Source organism: Eptesicus fuscus, chromosome 21 (assembly GCF_027574615.1).
Source record: "Eptesicus fuscus isolate TK198812 chromosome 21, DD_ASM_mEF_20220401, whole genome shotgun sequence".
NCBI classification, from domain to species: domain Eukaryota; kingdom Metazoa; phylum Chordata; class Mammalia; order Chiroptera; family Vespertilionidae; genus Eptesicus; species Eptesicus fuscus.
The window spans coordinates 38,910,405-38,927,758 of record NC_072493.1 but is presented as its reverse complement, the minus strand read 5'-3'; positions in this window follow the sequence as shown (position 1 = coordinate 38,927,758).

Below are 17,354 nucleotides of genomic sequence, written 5' to 3'. Positions count from 1 at the left end.
AATTGTTTACAGAAGCTATTGGACATCCGATTGTGCCTTGGCCTTCTCAAAATACTTTGTTACTAGAGTAACAAAGTATTTTGAGAAGGCCAGTGCAGCTGTACAAAATGAAATGGAACTCTTGCATATGAAGTACCAGCATGTTTCAGACTTGTTACTTGACCAGTTTAGTGATAGATTTAGTCAATTTAGAAGTCTAGAACAGACCATGAAAATAAGTAAGTATCCTGATGTAGTAGTCTACAGTAGTTTGGAATTAAATGGTTTCCAATGGATGCAAATTGATGATTTGGAGATGCAACTTGCAGAATTTCAAGACAGTATCTGGGCTCAGGTGTTTGTTGACTTGAGGTCAAAGCTTGAGAATCTGGAAAGGTGCCACTTGGAGAATCAAGAGGAGTGCCACTACGAACAGGAAATTTGGAGTGCCTGGAACCAACTAACAGACACTTTTAGCACCCTGAAAAATATAGCAATGGCTTTACTCACAATTTTTCCCTCTACATACTTTTGTGAGGCCTTATTCTCAGCATTAAATAATATCAAAACCAACAAAAGAAACAGATTGACAGATGAAGTTAGTAGCGCTTGCTTGGGCCTGAAGTGTACAAAATACCAACCTTCAATTGAAGATTTAGCCAATGAAATTCAGCAACAAAAAAGTCACTAATAGGCAGGTTAGTTAAAGAATCCCTCCTACCCCTCACTTATCTTAGTTCACGGCACTCCACACAAGCTAAATAATATCAAGACCAACAAAAGAAACCGACTGACAGATGAACAAAGAAGTCACTAAGCAGGTAAGTTAAATATTTAGTTTTTGGTTTATGAAATACAATTATATATAACAATCATACATTTATGTTATTTAAACTATAAATACCGCGAAATAATGTTTTTTCCTCAAAGTGACACACTACCCGAGTTATGCTCAGTTTTTTGGTGAAGTTTGACACACCAAGCTCAAAAGGTTGCCCATCACTGGTCTAGGAGAAGATGGTGAGGAATCTCCTCGAAGAATACCATACAAAGGAGCTAAATCTGCAGTAGTCAATTTAATGAAGGACGGACCCAATTAATGTTCCCAAGTAATTTTTGAAAATCATTTAAAGTTACTAATGAATCCTTCCGAATTTGTAAGCGTTGAGGACGCACAGTACGTCCTTCAATTAAACTGCCTAGATATTGAAAAGGAGATCTTTTCTGTACCTTTTCTGGTGCAACACACAGTCCCATAGTTAAGAGAGAGTGTTGTAAGTCTGCAAAAGCTTTATGAAGAGTGTCCACATTGTCATGAGCCAACAAGATGTCATCCATATAATGAATGATGTATGCCTGGGGGTGCTGCTGCCTTATGGGGTGGATAACTGCATCCACAAAATCCTGGCATAACGTAGGACTGTTAGCCATTCCCTGCGGAAACACTTTCCAGCAGTATCTCTTCGCTGGCTCTTTGAAGTTTATTGCAGGGACACTAAAGGCAAATCATTTATAGTCATCTGGATGCAAAGGTATAGTGAAAAAACAATCCTTTAAATCTAGAATGAGTAGTTCATAATTAAGAGGAATAGCAGTAGGTGACGGCAGCCCCGATTAAAGGGGGCCCATATGCTCGGAGATCTTGCGGAAGTCTCCACCCACTTGATTTTTTCTTAACTACGACAATAGGTGTATTCCAAGGACTATAAGTCAGTTCAATATGACCAGCTTCAAGCGGTTCTTGTACTAGAAGCTGTGCTGCTTGAAGCTTCTCTCCAGTTAAAGGCCATTGATCAACCCAAACAGGGTCGTTAGAGAGCCATGTAATTTTTGCAGCAAAAAATGTACTGGGCGCAGCTAGTTAAAGGAGGGCCCAGAGCTAGAATTAAAATTAAATGGGAAAGTTTTCCTAGGAACAATAGAATCGGGGGCAGATGTTTCCGTGATTGCCTCCAGGCACTGGCCCCCTGCATGGCCTCTTAATACAGCCACTGCCAATCTACAAGGCATTGGCCAAGTCTCTCAGCCTCAACAGAGTGCGCAGCTCATCAAAAAGGAAGATTTAGAGGGAAATACAGGATATTTTACACCTTATGTGCTTGATCGTTTACCTATTAACCTCTGGGGAACGGACATTCTAGAGCAATGGGAGTATTACTAATGAGCCCCAATGCTGTGGTTACAGCTCAAATGTTCAATCAAGGATTTTATCCCGTTAAAGGATTAGGCAAAAGGCAGCAAGGCAGATTATCTCCTATCCCCACGTCTACCCAGCAAGGGAGAAGAGGGTTAGGATACAGGAGCCACAGCCTTTTCATTAAGGGCCTTGGTCGTCTCTCTGACCCACTGGCCATGCAGGGGGCCAGTGCCTGGAGGCAATCACAGAAACATCTGCCCAGGTATCTATTGTTCCTAGGAAAACTTTCCCATTTAATTTTAATTCTAGCTCTGGGTGCCCTCCTTTAACTAGCTGCGCCCAGTACATTTGATTAGAGGATCCAAATCCTCCTTCTCCCCAAAACTCTGTGGAGAGAAGTTTCCCTGCTGTACAATAGGGCAAAATTATAATCTGGGCTATCCTAGTTTCTGGAAAAGTTTGAATTATGGTATTTGTTGTCTGTGCTATAACTTTAATTTCGCCAGTATAGTCTTGACCGATTACACGTGGTAAAACTTGAAATCCTTTCATAGTTAAGCTACTTCTCCCTAAAATAAGTCCCTTGATGCCCTTAGGTAATGGTCCATAAATCCCTGTAGGGATTGCTTGTGGCCCCATATCGGGAGTTAGTACATATTCAGCGGTGGGACACAGGTCCAATCCTGCACTCCCTGGGGTGGCGTGGTAGAGTTCCATGACAGTGGGCTGATTGGCAGGCCGGTATGGTACCGCTGTGCAGGGGTGAGTGACAGTGCCCCTACTGTTTGGTGGGGCCAGGCCAGCCCCACTTGCCGTTTCCCTGATGTGGGTCAATAGACCGGCCATCAATGTCTGTCTGGGAGCGGCAGCCACTGGCCCAGTGTTTCCCCTTGCGGCAGCGAGGACAAAGGGTTGGCTGCCGAGCAGGGAGACTAGGAGAACTTTCCTGCCCCTGAGGCAGCCCATTGCCTGCAGTTCTTTGCAAAGCGTCCTAGCCTCCCCCAAGTGAAACAAGTCCTTTTTTTCTTTGCTCCCTGAATGGTGCCTCTGCAGAGTCTCTTTCAATGCAGTAGCCAAAGTCACTCCCTGAACATAGGCAGGCCCAATATCAGCACAAATACGGATGAACTCAGGAACTGACCCCCTTTTCCTGTAGGGGCATAGAGCCTCCTGACAAGTTCTATTGGCATTCTGAAAAGCCAGTTGCTTTACTAGTAGAGATCCCGCATCGGGATCTCCAACCACTCTGTCTACTGCCTGAAGCAACCGTGCCACAAAGCCTTGATAGGGCTCCTCTGGCCCCTGTACAATTTTAGTAATGTCCATGGTCTTTTCTCCCTTAGTGGGCAACTCCCTCCAAGTCTTAGTGCCAGAAATATTTATCTGCTGATAAGCTTGCAAAGGAAACATCATCTGAGCCTGTAAGCTGTGATATGCCCCGGTTCCTACTAACATTTCAAGAGTGATAGGCACACCATGTTGTTGATTTCTAGCCGCTTGTTCTGCACCAAGTTCGGTCCAATTGGATTTACACATTAAATAATCTGCAGGGGAAAGACATGCCTTAGCCAGTGTTTGCCAGTTGAGAGGAGGCAGAGCTTCACTAGTTACAGTGTCAAGCAAGCTCAAGACAAATGGAGAAGTGGGGCCATACATGGAAACAGAGGTTTTAAACTCCTTGAGGGTTTTAAAAGGAATAGGCTCATGCACCCTCAGTATCTGCCCTGGGTTGGTAGGGTCTGGCCTTTCTATGACCGGATACATTGAAAGTCCTGTAATATCCTCTCCCCCTCGTCTTGCCTCCCGTAAGGTCAGCTGTAAAGGGGGACAGTATCAGCGCAGAAATTGAAGTTACTTTCACATTTGGCTGTGCACCTGCTTCTCACCATAAAGGCAGGGTGGTTAGGGATATTTTTGCAAAACTATGAGCAAGATCTTCCTCATTATCTGAAACATCCCGCTCACGGTGATGCTTGCCTCTCTTTTCCTCAAACTCTGGCTCCCGCTCATATTTAGGAGATAAATCTTTGTTAGGCGGGCTCTTAACTATAGATGTAGGAGCAGCTGCAGGAGCAGCAGGTGGAGGCGGGGAAGGTGGAGGAGGGGCAGAGGGTGGGGGTGATAGTTTTAAAGATTCGCCCTCCTCAACTGTAGGCTGTAAAGCCTTGGCTACACCCGGCTTAGGCATTCTTAAACAATCATGAATCAACGGCCATAGTGTGAACGGGGGAATAGGAATCTTCTCTGGACCATCTGCTGTGTATCAGTCACGCAACTGCTTTCCAAACATTTCCCACATTTGAATATCTACGGTTCCCTCTTCAGGAAACCAGGGGCATGTTTCATTAATAAAACTTAAAAATTCAAGAATCTGACTATGCTTAACAGAACATCCTCGGGCTTTGAGCATAGTTTTAAGCATTTGAGAGTAGAGATCTCTTTCCTGAGACCCTGAATTACCCATATCTTACACCCAGTTGATTCAATTCACAACAATCCACTCCTCTCCTTACCTTAATCTGTGGTTGCCACACATTTAGGAGTGATCCCTTGCCTCTTGCCTCTCTTTGGGCGTCAGATGCGGGGGCCTGATGTGGCGGGGATCTCCCTTTTCCGCATCCAGCACGGAAAGAGAGATGAAACTGGTTCTTAGTAGAGGCGGCCGGGGATTGAGAAGTAAAAGAAAGAAAGAGAGAAGACACAGAGATAGATTTAAAGCGGGGTCCCAGGTGGGCCGCTGCCCTCTTCTGCTGGAGAGACAGATGACCCAGAGCCAAGAAGCAGCGCATTTATTTATATTCCAAAATACAAGGGGGTTTAACCGAAAAACTTAGGATCAAAAGAGTTTGTGTGGGCTCAGGTCCTATTCATTCCCTCATTCCCGGTACTAGGACTGGATTTAACATATCAAGGTCTGGGTGGACCAAGGTCCTATTCATTCCCTCATTCTCGGCACCTGGACAAAGATAAGAAGTCAGTAATGATAACAGTCTCCGCCTTCTTGGGGAGGGTGTTTCCGAGAATTGGCTGTGCCAGTCATCTCGGACTCAGCTGACACCAATTTAAAGAATGTCCATGTGCCTTCCCAGGGGGCCCTCTACATCATGTTCCTTATCCACGCAAAGGCTTGGTGTTAGCCTGGGAGGAAGCAATAGCTCCTTTTTACATGGGATGTCCCAGGGCCAGGTGTTTACTCCACTTACAAATAGGAAAGGGGGACAGGAACCTCTTACCAGTGAGGGGTCAGACCACTCTGATTTCATTGCCAGGTAATCACAACCCTCCCCACCCCTCATCTCTTCAGGGCTTGGTAAGCATCCCATGTTCTTCCTTTTATCACAGATCCCTGACCTGGCAGACATTCTGTATTCTCCATCCCAGGTAGAGTTTCTACCAAGGCAGGAGGATGCTGACCCTCACCTCAAGGAAATTAGGGGATGACTCTCCATCCCCAAGGTCCCTGGTCTTGATACAGCTGTCTGTGGTCCCTAAAGACATCTCACCAGTCCTGGGGAACAAGGGGAACTTCCTCAGCAGAATGGGAAAGGAGACCCCAGGATCTGGGGTTGCTTCCATCTCAGAGGTGCTGAGGGTCCCACGGAAACCTCCCCTCGCCTAACAGAGGAGCCCACAGAATCCCCTGGTTGACACTCCATGTGTAGCTGCTCTAGAACCTGGGCCCTGTGGGGAGGCCTAGAACAGATGACAGTTAGGAACACAGGGGACTGGATGCAACATCCCCATGTTGTGATGAGAAACACAGAGGGCATTTTGGGGATCAACCATCCAGGACAGCATCCTCTACCAAAAGAGCCATCACCATACCCTGGCTTCGAAAACCTGGAAAGCACATCCTCCTGAAACAGCACATCCACCAGAGGGGACAGCTTTCTGGACACTGGACTCATAATACTGTGAACAAAGCCAGTCCTCTCACTGGGCCCAGCCTGCCCTGGGATGCAGTCAGGAGGTATGAGACACACAGGGACCGGGCCCTGGATGGCTGACTCTTAGTCTAGAGGTCAGAGCTCACCTCTGTCCAGGGCTCACAGTGAGCTCCCACCTTCTAGAGCCTGATCAGCATTCCTAGTGCAGTACCTGACATTGCCTTCAGGTCTCCTTTTGCCTTCTAGGGGGAGATATTGAGACGCACCTACAAAACACAGGAAATCCACATTTGAACTGGGCTTTGGCTAAGAAGGTGAAGGAGACCGATTTCCATTCCCTGACTAATAGATTTTTCTAGGCCCCTCCATTCTGCCTGCGCTGTCTCACCTGTTCTTTCCAGAAAATGTGAATGAAAAAGGGGCTGTTCAAGCAATCTGATAAGCACAGGGGACCCCATGGCATGCCAGACAAGCTCAGTGACGCACAGTGTGGTCTGATCACAAATGCCTAACTGGGCAGGTGATGGCAGGTAGTCATGTCACAGGCCCACAGCTTAGCAAATGTCAGACTTTACGTTAAGTGAGCCCTTTCCCTGTTCTTATGCATCATGGATAACATACCTTTGACATCACATTCTTCTAGCAAATTTTCTTTGCTGGACCCATTGAAGGCAGAGCCTGTGGGGCCAGAATACAAGACCACAGAGCGCTCTTGTTGCCTGGTTCTCTGCAAGCCTCTGTACCTGCTGTAAATGTTAACTATCCTGGACCCTCCAATGTAAAAATAATACAAATTTCTCCATTTTGCTTTTTATTTATTTTTAGAAATCTCCCTGCTATCCTTTCTCTCACTTTCCGTTAGATTTCATGCAACGTTTTTCATCTTCTCCTTTGATTATAATGTATAAAATAAGCAAGAAAACTGCTAGGATTTGAGATCTTGCTTGCAGTCATATGACATCAATTCAGCTGAAATACTCATAACAATCCTCCACAGGTTTGGATATTTCTTACTTTGACAGGGTGTAGGGGCAGCTGCTTTTTCAGGGATCTCTATGCTGCTTCCAAACTCATAACTGGAATCACACATGGGCAAGGTGAGGTGACCTCAAAAAAGTACCCCAGGCAGAAGACAGAGGCTGCCCGAACAGTCAGGGAGGACATGGACAGGGTCAACCAACAAAGAGAGGGAGGGTCTCCTTGAAAACATTCCCCAAGGACCATGGAGCCCACAGCCACCTGAGCTCCCACCATAGTCCTTGCTTCACATCTTACCCTTCACACCTGGAAACTGCATGTCCTCCTGATACCCGTGGTGATGTGGTCTCTGTCTCTGGAAACAACGGCCAGGCTGGTGACAACCTGAGATAGAGAGAGGGTCCCTCTGCAGTCATCACCTAGGTTGACCCCTTCTCACCACCAGTCACCTCTGTGGCCTTCCTGCTGGGAGGAAATCCCATCTTCCCAGCACATTTGAGAACACAGGGAAGACCTGGTGCTCAGCTGGGTTTCTGTGTCACAACCAGAAACAATCCCCAGTTTGGGGCCTGTGGGGCTCTCTGTGTGGTGCTGACAGACCCAAGACCAAGATGAAGCAAGGGCCAATGCTGGGGTGAGGGGGTCACCCTCTCAGGAGGACATGTGCCCTCATCAGCTTGCTATTGCAAGTGGGCTCCACAGGCCAGTAAGATCCACCTCCCCTGAGAGCTTGTCAGATGCAGAGTCTCTGGTCCACTGCACACCTGCTGAATCAGAATGTGCATTTTAAGGGGATCTGTAGATGCTCCCTGTGCACAGGAGAGGGGTAGGGCTCCCCACCCTCACATCATAGGGTCTCATCCTGGCATCCATGCAAGCTGGGCAGCTGCTGAAGCAGCCTTTCTAAAATGTCACCTGGGCATCCCAATCCTTACAAAGTTTCACAGGAGATCCAATGTAGAGCCGGGGCTTCCCTGTGACAATATTCCTGAGGGGGGCCCAGACCTCTTGCACTGAAGGGAAAGTCAAATGTGCACTGACAGGGAGCTGTGGAGAATGACCAGGAACTGGACACCCCAAGCAAGTGCTTTTCTGGGCACGTGTCTGTGCATGTGTGTGTTTGTGTTTGTATGTGTGTGTGTTGTCTAAGGCTTCAGCAGTTTCCAGGGATCCAAAATACAGAGAAAAGGTAAACTGAAAGGGGCAACAGGGTTGGAAAAATGAGGGGAGGGAGAGGGAGGTCCTGGGCCTTGACCCCGCCCTGGCCCACATGACCAAGGAGGTTATCTTGCCCCAGGAGGAGGCTCAGCACACAGGAAGGAGGGTCGGCACATCCCACCAGTCTGGACAGAGGTGCCTGGGAGCCTTACTGGACCTCGAGCTCCTCTCTCAGAGGGAGGGACAGAGCAGGCAGCAGTCACCATGGAGTTCCCTGCAGCCTCTGCCCACAGAGGACTTGTCCCCTGGCTGGGGCTCCTGCTGGCTGGTAAGGAGGGGACAATCCCTGGGAATGGAAGGGAGGTTGGGAGTCAGAGAGTGGCCAAGATCTCCTTGGGAGGACAGCACTCTGGAAGGGGAGGAGGGGCTTCTCTTTGGACCTGAGTGGAGGGACAGTGTGGCAGAGTAGGATGAGAGAGGGGGCTCAGCAACAGGGAAATTTCATGATGTGGAAGTGGTGAGGGGCAGGAAAACCTCAATTATGGTTCATTTGCTAAGTTTTTCATCACAGAGTATTGAATGTTGACGACTGAACACAGTAATAACAATTTATTTCAGGTGATAGCAGGAATATTTTAACCAGGGGTGCTAAACATTGTCCCCACCAACAACTACAAATATTGAAAATATGAAATGGGACATGGTCAAGCCTGGAAACACTCATTCATGCACCCACAGGTGTTTGCAGCCTATTGCAGGCAATGGGGGTGCGGGGCACAAGATCACAAAATGCCCTGCCCACTTGCAGCTCACACTATATGGGGAGAAAATACACAAGAAGAGATCTACTTGTGACATCAGGTTCCCACAAGTGCCCTGAAGGGCACAGAGCGGGGACAGGTCAGAGAGTGAAGGTAGAGGGTCTTCAGAGGACGTGGTCAGGGAATGAGTTCGAAGAAGGCCACTGAGTGTCAACAGGGATCTGAGGGCAGTAAGGAGGACAGCCAAACAGAGAGCTGGGAAAGAGAATTAAAAAACAACAACATAGGTTCTGAGGTGCTGAAGCAATTGTGGCCATGTTGCTCACCTTGACCAAGGAGATGCACATACGAACTCACACGCAGACCAAGTATGAGAGTTGAAGAGAAATGCCTCATCTCTCCATCCCAATACATAGATCAAAATACTGATCAATTTCTCTCTTCCCTTCTAGTCTTCCCTTCTTGTCTTACCACCTGGATCCCGCCCACCACTGCGCAAATTGCTGTTGTCTCCACCTTTGCTGCTGAAGGGCAGGATGTGATTCTACGTATCCGCAATAGTCCTCCTGGTGTTTTAGGCTTCATGTGGTACAGGGGAATGGAGATGAAGCACTCTAATTTCATTGGGTATATTGCATTGGGTCCAGGTGACTTTGTACCAGGGCCCGGAAACACTGGTCGAGAGCCAGCATTAATTGACGGATCCCTGATGATAAGAAACGTCACTCCGAGCGATGAAGGAATCTACATGGTAGTAGCTCTCCTTCCAAATATTCAAAGAGCAAGAGGATTTGGAACGCTCACCGTATATGGTGAGTGATTGCTCTCTGACCTCTAGGTGTTGGGTGGGGTGAATTCTACTTCACACACAGGACTGCCAGCCCTGGACTCCCCTCCATCCCCCTCTGCATCATGTCCCAGGCTGGGTTTGGGCATTTAGTGCAGGACACACACAGTGGAGACAAATTTCCTAAGGTCAGCGTTCCGTTCCCACATTCCAGCCCCACAGACATTCACCACAGAGAGAAGGACCAATTTGATGGGAGTGAGTCAGCAGAGGGAGACGAGTCTCAGTCCAGGTCCGTGGGCCCCTTTCCCTGACCATCATCCTGAGATAGACCCTGCAGGGCTCTGTAAGGACCTGGCCTGAGGTGCTCCCTGGGTTCTTCACAGAGAAGCTCAGCTTGGGCAGTCCCTCTGCAGGCCCCTGTCACAACGTCCTAATTCCAGAGGCCCTGGGGAGCCTGTGTCTGGTTGGGTTTTACCTACTGGAAAGGGCTGAGTGTGAGCAACAGTTTACCCTGTGCTAGAGTCACAAGGCTCTTGAGCTGGTCACCAGTTGGGGCTCAAACCTAAGAGCCACGTCTGGGCAGAGATGGAGCCTGGTTCTTCACCTGAGACTGTGAGTGGAGAGCACAACTGGACAAGCTCCCCAGATTATTAGCTGACTGTTCTGGGGGACTTAGGAGAGTCCAGAGAAAGCTTAGTGTCCCAAGGGAGGAGCAGGAGTAAATATTCCCCTGGCAGCTGCTCCTCCACCAGGGATCAGCCCAGGGGATTCTCTTGTGAAGTCCATCAATAACAAATGCCTCTTATTTGAGCAGTTTTCCTTCCCAATGTTTATGTCAGATACTGTGAATATTTTATGAGTAGTACATTGGCAGCCTGGCAGTCAAATATTCATTTTACTTCACTGAGGGGAAAGTGAGGCACAGGGAGATACAGTCCCTAAGCAGAATCACAAAGACCATGAGGAATTGATCTGAGTCACTTGAGGTCTATCTCCAGCCATAGCCCCATTTCCCCCCAAATCCCAGTGGCCTTATTGGATGTCTTTGGATCCCTAGATCAATCATTGGTTCATATCCTTCCTTCTTAGGGGTCTTCATCTCATGGGGGTAGATTTGTTTTGGGGATTAATGGCAAATTTAGAATTAATTAATTTTTGCTGTGGAAACAAATTACCCTCATAACAATCAGAGTCAGGGCTTAGCTCTTTGAGGTAGAAGCATGGTGCCAGGTCCCAAGCCCACACTCAATCATTCTCACCCTTCTATTTCTTCACAGGGCCAGTGAGTGTGCCCACACTCCTAGCCAGCAGCACCACAGTCACAGAGAATGAGGATTATGTGGTCATGACCTGCCAAACAAATGCAAGCTCCACCAACTGGTTATTCAATGGTAGGAGTCTTTGGCTCAGGGAGAGGATGACGCTGTCCCCGGACGACAGAACCCTCACCATAGACCCTGTCAGGAGAGAGGATGCTGGGAAGTACCAGTGTAAAGTCTCCGACCCCATCAGCTCCATTAAAAGTGCGCCTGTAAAGTTATGTGTCAAGTACTAGTGATCCTCCTTCCTGCCCCTGTGATGTTAAACTAAATAAAAAAAATAAAATAAAAAAAATAAAGTACCTGTTAGATTTCTTCTGGTGGTGGATATTGTTTAGAAGACTTGCTTTGAATCAATAAATACTAAAAAATGTGAGCTGGCAATGTCATTATTGTTGATGTAAGGTAACATACCACATTGGTTCCCATCTCTGGTTGGTCCCATTTGCACCATCTCCACAATGGAGCCAACACCATGTGCTTCACAGGAATCTGAGCTCTCTTCCATTTCCAGGAAGTCATGCGGAGGGTGCCTGGACACTTGTGATGATGGGAATAGAAAGGAGAACACCTATGTGAGATGCAACAGTGACCTTTGTCTTTTCCCAAATTACTAATGTCCTCTGGAATATTCTTATGATTATGGCAGTAGACTTATTTGCATAGGTTCAGTAGCACCCTGTCCTCTTTGTTGATAGAATAGAATTGGAAACGTTGGTAATATAAGCAAGGCTTAGCAAATGTCTTAGTTCAAACAAAATTATAAACGACCTCACTTTTTATGGAGCTAATTTTGACCTGATGAAGACTTGTAATCTGTTTGAGAGGAGGGAAACCCCCAAAGCTAGAGAGATTGCAGGTGAAGTGTGAGGGTGAAGCCGCCTAACCTCAAGAGGCTGTTAAAAATTCCATCTCAGGTTTCATAGAAAAACCTGCATCAGAGCAAACTATAAGGTGAATGTCAGTTCCTCTGCACTTAAGTCATTAATCAGGTCAAATTGAATGACACCAGACATATATGTGATAGGATCCAAATACTCTTCTTCCTTGGAGATGACGTTTGATCAAAGGGAAGGTGACTGTAGAGAGAAATGTATTGTCTCCATGGAAAACCCCTGAAGCACAGCCTTCTGGGAGATCAGATGCTATCTCTGTTCAGTCTCTCAGCTATTTTGCATCTATTTACAAATGGCTGGGAACTTGCACTTCTTTATAAATTGTGAGAACTGATGGCAATGCAAACTGGGTCTTGGCTGAAAAGATTATGTTTTGTTTACTTCCGCTGTGCAGAAAGTAGCTGTGTTATGAACCAGAGGTCTCATTATTCACTCAGAATCTCTAACCTTTCTTCCTGACTAGGCCTCTTACCTCTATTTTTTTAGAGCATTTTCTTTAGGAATGTAACTGCAATTTGTAATTGCAGATTCATTCTCTGTCCTTTGGAAATATACCTAAGTCTACTTAAAAGCTTCTTGCTTTCTGGCTGGAGTGGCTCAGTGGTTGAGCATCAACCCAAGAACCAGGAGGTCATGGTTCAATTCCCAGTCAGGGCACATGCCTGGTTTCAGGCTTGATCCCCAGTAGGGGTGTGCAGGAAGCAGCCAATCAATGATTCTCTTCATCATTGATGTTTCTATGTCTCTCCCCTTCTCCCTTCCTCTCTCTGAAATCAATGAAAGTGTATTTTTAAAAAACACAACTTTTTTTTTTTTAGTTGTAGTTTTTATTTTTTAATTTTTAATTTTTAATTACTTTATTGCCTTCCCAGTTTTTTAATTTTCATTCGTTTATTTATTGTGGATACATTTTATAAGATTTTATTTGAGCTGAATTAACAACATATGCTGGGGAGCAAGATCTCAAATGTTTCCACCTGCCATTTTTTTATAATTACTTTATTGATTAAGGTATCACATATTTGTCATCAATCCCCCCCCCTGTTCCCTTCCCAAACCCCCCCCCCACGCATGCCCCCCTCCCCCTGTTGTCTGTGATCACTGGTTAGGCTCATATGCAAGCACACAAGTCCTTTGGTTGATCTATCTCCCTTGTCCCCACCCTCCCCTACCTTCCCTCTGAGGTCTGACAGTCTGATCAATGCTGTTCTTGTTCTTCAGCCTATGTTGTTCATCTTTTCCCCTAGATGAGTGAGCTCATGTGATACTAGGAATACACTTATAGGAACCGAAAATGAGACAAGCAATAATAGTTATGCTGAGAGGCAAATGAATCAGTCTATAGCGAATTTCTTTCTGGGCCAACAGTTCTTTTGAGTCTCGGTTTCTATGTCCAACAGTTGTTTATGTGTTCATAACAGCAATGATATTTCAGTTCTGGATGGTGGACAAATGGTGGTAATGCAGGTCCGACCCTCTCTGGTTTGGTCCTGGGCAATCTGCAGTGACGCACAGCTGCTGACTGCTAGTATGGCAAGGCATCATCAGCGTCTTCCATCTCTGGACAGTTTCTCTTCTGACTTCTTGGCTGGAGCACTCCTGTCAATTCCTCTCTGTTGCAGGAATCCACATGTCTCGGAGTTGTTTTCTGAAAATATACAAACATATTCTCGACCAAAAGTTAATAAAGGAATATTTTCTATAAATTTGACTTGCAATCCTTTTTCATTTTTTTTTGCCCAAACGATTTTCCTTTGGCTTGTTTTGACACCATGTATGTTTTACCTGGGTGACTTGCTGTTAGCATTACAAATGAAAGTTAATTTTCTAAAGTAAAAATTTTCTAGATGTAATTTATTTGCAGGATATTTTTCCTTACATGATATTCTTCTACTATCCCCCCTTTTTTGGTTTAAATATTGGGAGGCTTTTGGAAATTTTATGCTGTAATCTTGATAGCTTTTAAATTTTACGTTTTTGCACTAAAATGTGACTGCTTTAGGTTCATTATATGTTATGCAATTTTACCATGAGATGAAGTACCAATAAAAATTTTAGTTAACACTTAGTAACAGCTTTTTTGTCCAGTACAATTGATTTTCCTAGAGTACTTGCTTATTTTGATTGGCCAATTTAAATTAGTCTGAAAACTTGACTACTATTTTACTGTCAAATTTAATACTCTAACAACCATCTTGTTTTACCCTGTAATTATTAGTGGAGAGGATTATTTGCCTTCTTGAGTAGGCCCTGAGCATTCCTGGTGCTAGGCTGGATTTAGATATCATAGACCCCAGTTCCCCAGATCATGGGTGCAAGACATCTCCATCAAGTCTTGTTGCAGTGAGAGGGCATCTGCTGTCGGCCAAGTCTCTGTTACCTGGGTCCTGATTTGAGCTGGGCATGTGAAGCTGAGCAGCCATGGGGGCAGGAGATCTCCTTCAGCAGGGGTGAGGGTTCAGGCCCCTGCAAACTTGGGGGGGTGAAGCTCTGTGCCCCACCTCTGTTTACCCCCAAGTTCTCTCCTGATGGCCCCTATGCGACTGTGCCTGTCTTAGGTTGTTCCTTCCCTGAGGAATCTTACCCGTCTCTGGCTAACCAGCCATCCTCGGGGCCAAGCAGGGTGATGTGAGGTTTAGTTCTGTCTCCTTGGTCGCCTATGCCTCCATGGCCTCCACGCCCAGCACCTGCCTTGGGATCCCCTCGCCTGCTGGCAGGGTCCCAGCACTGATCACATATCTTGTGGAACCCAGGTTTCTTCTCCAAGGAGGCCCAGCTCACCCCACTGGGCGAGAGACAGATCCATGGTACCAGCCATCAGGAGGTTTCAACCTTGGCATGAACAGAAGCTCAGGCAACAGCTGTGGACAATTGGATTGTGAGAAGCAGGTCCCTCTTGGCCAAAAGGGCAAGAGGGGCCAATTTAGAATGCTCAGGTGCCTTCCCAGGGGGCCCTCTACACAGTGGAAGGGATTAAACCCTTTCATGTCCTTTTTAAATTGCTGCCAGACATTCAAAGAATTAGTTTGTAAGTTTGTTTGGGGTAATTGTATAATGTGCTGTTGTAATTCTAAAATATCTAGATATGTGTTACGTTTGTCTCCAAGCACCAAACAGATGATTTCCCCCCCACCCCCCCCGCCCCATGGGCGTGAGGAACTATTATAAGTAATGGGGGTGATCCAAATCTCGGAAAAATTTTAATGACAGTGTAGAATAATATCATGTAAGGATATTCTTTGTTCTAGTCCATGACAATACCCTTTCAAACTGGCTGTCTATTTCTTTTTGTATAGACAAGGTCTTAGTTACATTTTCTGCACTTCTACTGCGGGCACGTAGTGATAGTAGTGACACCCTTTCTTTGGTGTCCACACAAGCCAGAAACCTCTCTTTAATTTTACACACAAAGGGGCATTGTTTTGATTTTGAAAAACACAACTTCTTGCCAGGCATATGATTCATAGAATATCTGCCTAGAGGGTCTGGGTCCATTCTGTTACAATTTAATTCTCCTGTTTTCTGCGTCTCAGTCTCTGAAAAAGAGTAATAGCCTAACTTGCGTGAGAACATTTGAAACCAAGATGTAAAAAAACCTGCTTACCCTCACCAGTGTGGCCAAATTGGTTGGCACTTTGTCCTGAACACCTAAAGTTTGAATGTTCAATCCTTGGTCAATGCATTTATGGAAGGCAACATGTTATTTTCTCTCTCACCTCTCTTTCTCTCTGTCTCTGTCTGTCTCTGTCTCTTTCTCTCTCTCTCATCAATAAAAGCATATTGTTGAGTGAGGTTTAAATGTAACAATAATAAAAAATAATGAAAACCCTCCTGTCAAAATTTCATGAGTTTTATTTATCTTTTGTGTCAATCAATTAGCAAACACAGATGCCTATGATTTCTTCTCCTGTTCTTAAAATCTCCCCATCCTTTTATTTCATTGGTGTTGAGGTCAGTCTCAGTGCCCTATTGCATGGTCTTGAATAAGGACTTTCTTGCTTCCCTAAATTTGTCTGGCTCAAGTTTTACTTTGACATCATCTACCTGTAATTAGCGGAACCTGTCATCTTACAGTGTCAATCCTTACCATATTTTAAAATTTTCCCATTTCTTTCCTTATGTGGCTACAATCTTCCAAATAAATGTTTCCTACTTTTCTTTCTCTCTTTTGACGTGGCTTTCAAAGTAGGAGATGGCCTGACTTCCCAGATATTTCCCAGGTTGCCTCTGAGTGGCCTTTGCACCAGGTCTGAGAAGACATGACCTAACCATCAAAAGTGTTCTCATTCCATATTCATTTTCACTGCATCTTCGAAGAACAATATCACAGAGAATTAAACAAATATTCAGTGATAAAAGAACAACTGCAGTAAACATGCACGTCCCTGTGATGTCAGCCACCTGCAGGCCTACACTGGACAACCCTGTTTCTATCCCTCCATGACCCAGAGCTCAGGCCAGACATCAGGTCCTCATTCTTTGTCTCTTTTTTGTTGTTGCTTTGCAAACTTTATGTGCCTGGCCTTAGAGAGTCAACAATAGAACCTGGGAAATGGAAATAAATCTCTGCTCTGGTTCTGTTTTGTTTCCTGCTTATTGTGGCCTCTGGGGTATTTGGTGGGAAGTTTTGGAGACCTGGCCAAAGTTGGATTGAGGGTAAGCAGAAGGGAGCATAAGAAGGGTTCGTGGAGGGATGGGGTTTGTTCAGAGTCAGGATGGGAAACTGTAAAGCTTGGGAGTTTTGGGGGTGTGAGGCATTTTGAGTTCAATGTCACCGAGAGTGTAATGTAGGAAGGCTCTCTTATGTGTGGGTTTAGGTTGGGCTGAGGAACACCAGCGGGGCTGACCTACCTGTTGAGAAAGCAGCCACTTGAGCTGATGCAGTGGTCTTGGGGTGCCATTTCCTCAGAGCTAGATGGGTGTAAGGGGTGAGAAACGAGGTTCAGAGAAAGAATAAGGTCTTGAAGGCTTAGATTATTGCCCTGACATTGGGACAAGTGGGGAACCAGATGTACAGGCTGGCAGGGTAGATGGTACAGAAAACAGGGTACAATAAAGAGAAGGAGACAGAATTCAGATTGGTGGATTTGAGGGATAGGTGCTGGTGGATGGGAGCAACATCTCATTGGGTTCAGTGTTTTATTTGGGATGATGAAAATGTTTTAGTACTAGGTAACATGGTGGCTGAACAACATTGTGGCTATACTGCCAGTGAAGTGTTCACTTTAAAAGGATTAATATCTTGTTATAAGAATTTCATCTCATAAAATTCATTATGCTTACTGAAAGAAGGCAGACCAAAAGGAGAGCATACAGTGTAATTCCATGTATATAACATTCTAGAAAATGCAAACTAATCTATCAAGATAGAAAGGCGGAGTGATTGCCTGATGTCTGTGGGGTGGGTTGCAGAGAGAGGGACTACAAAAGCACATGAGAAACTTTTGCA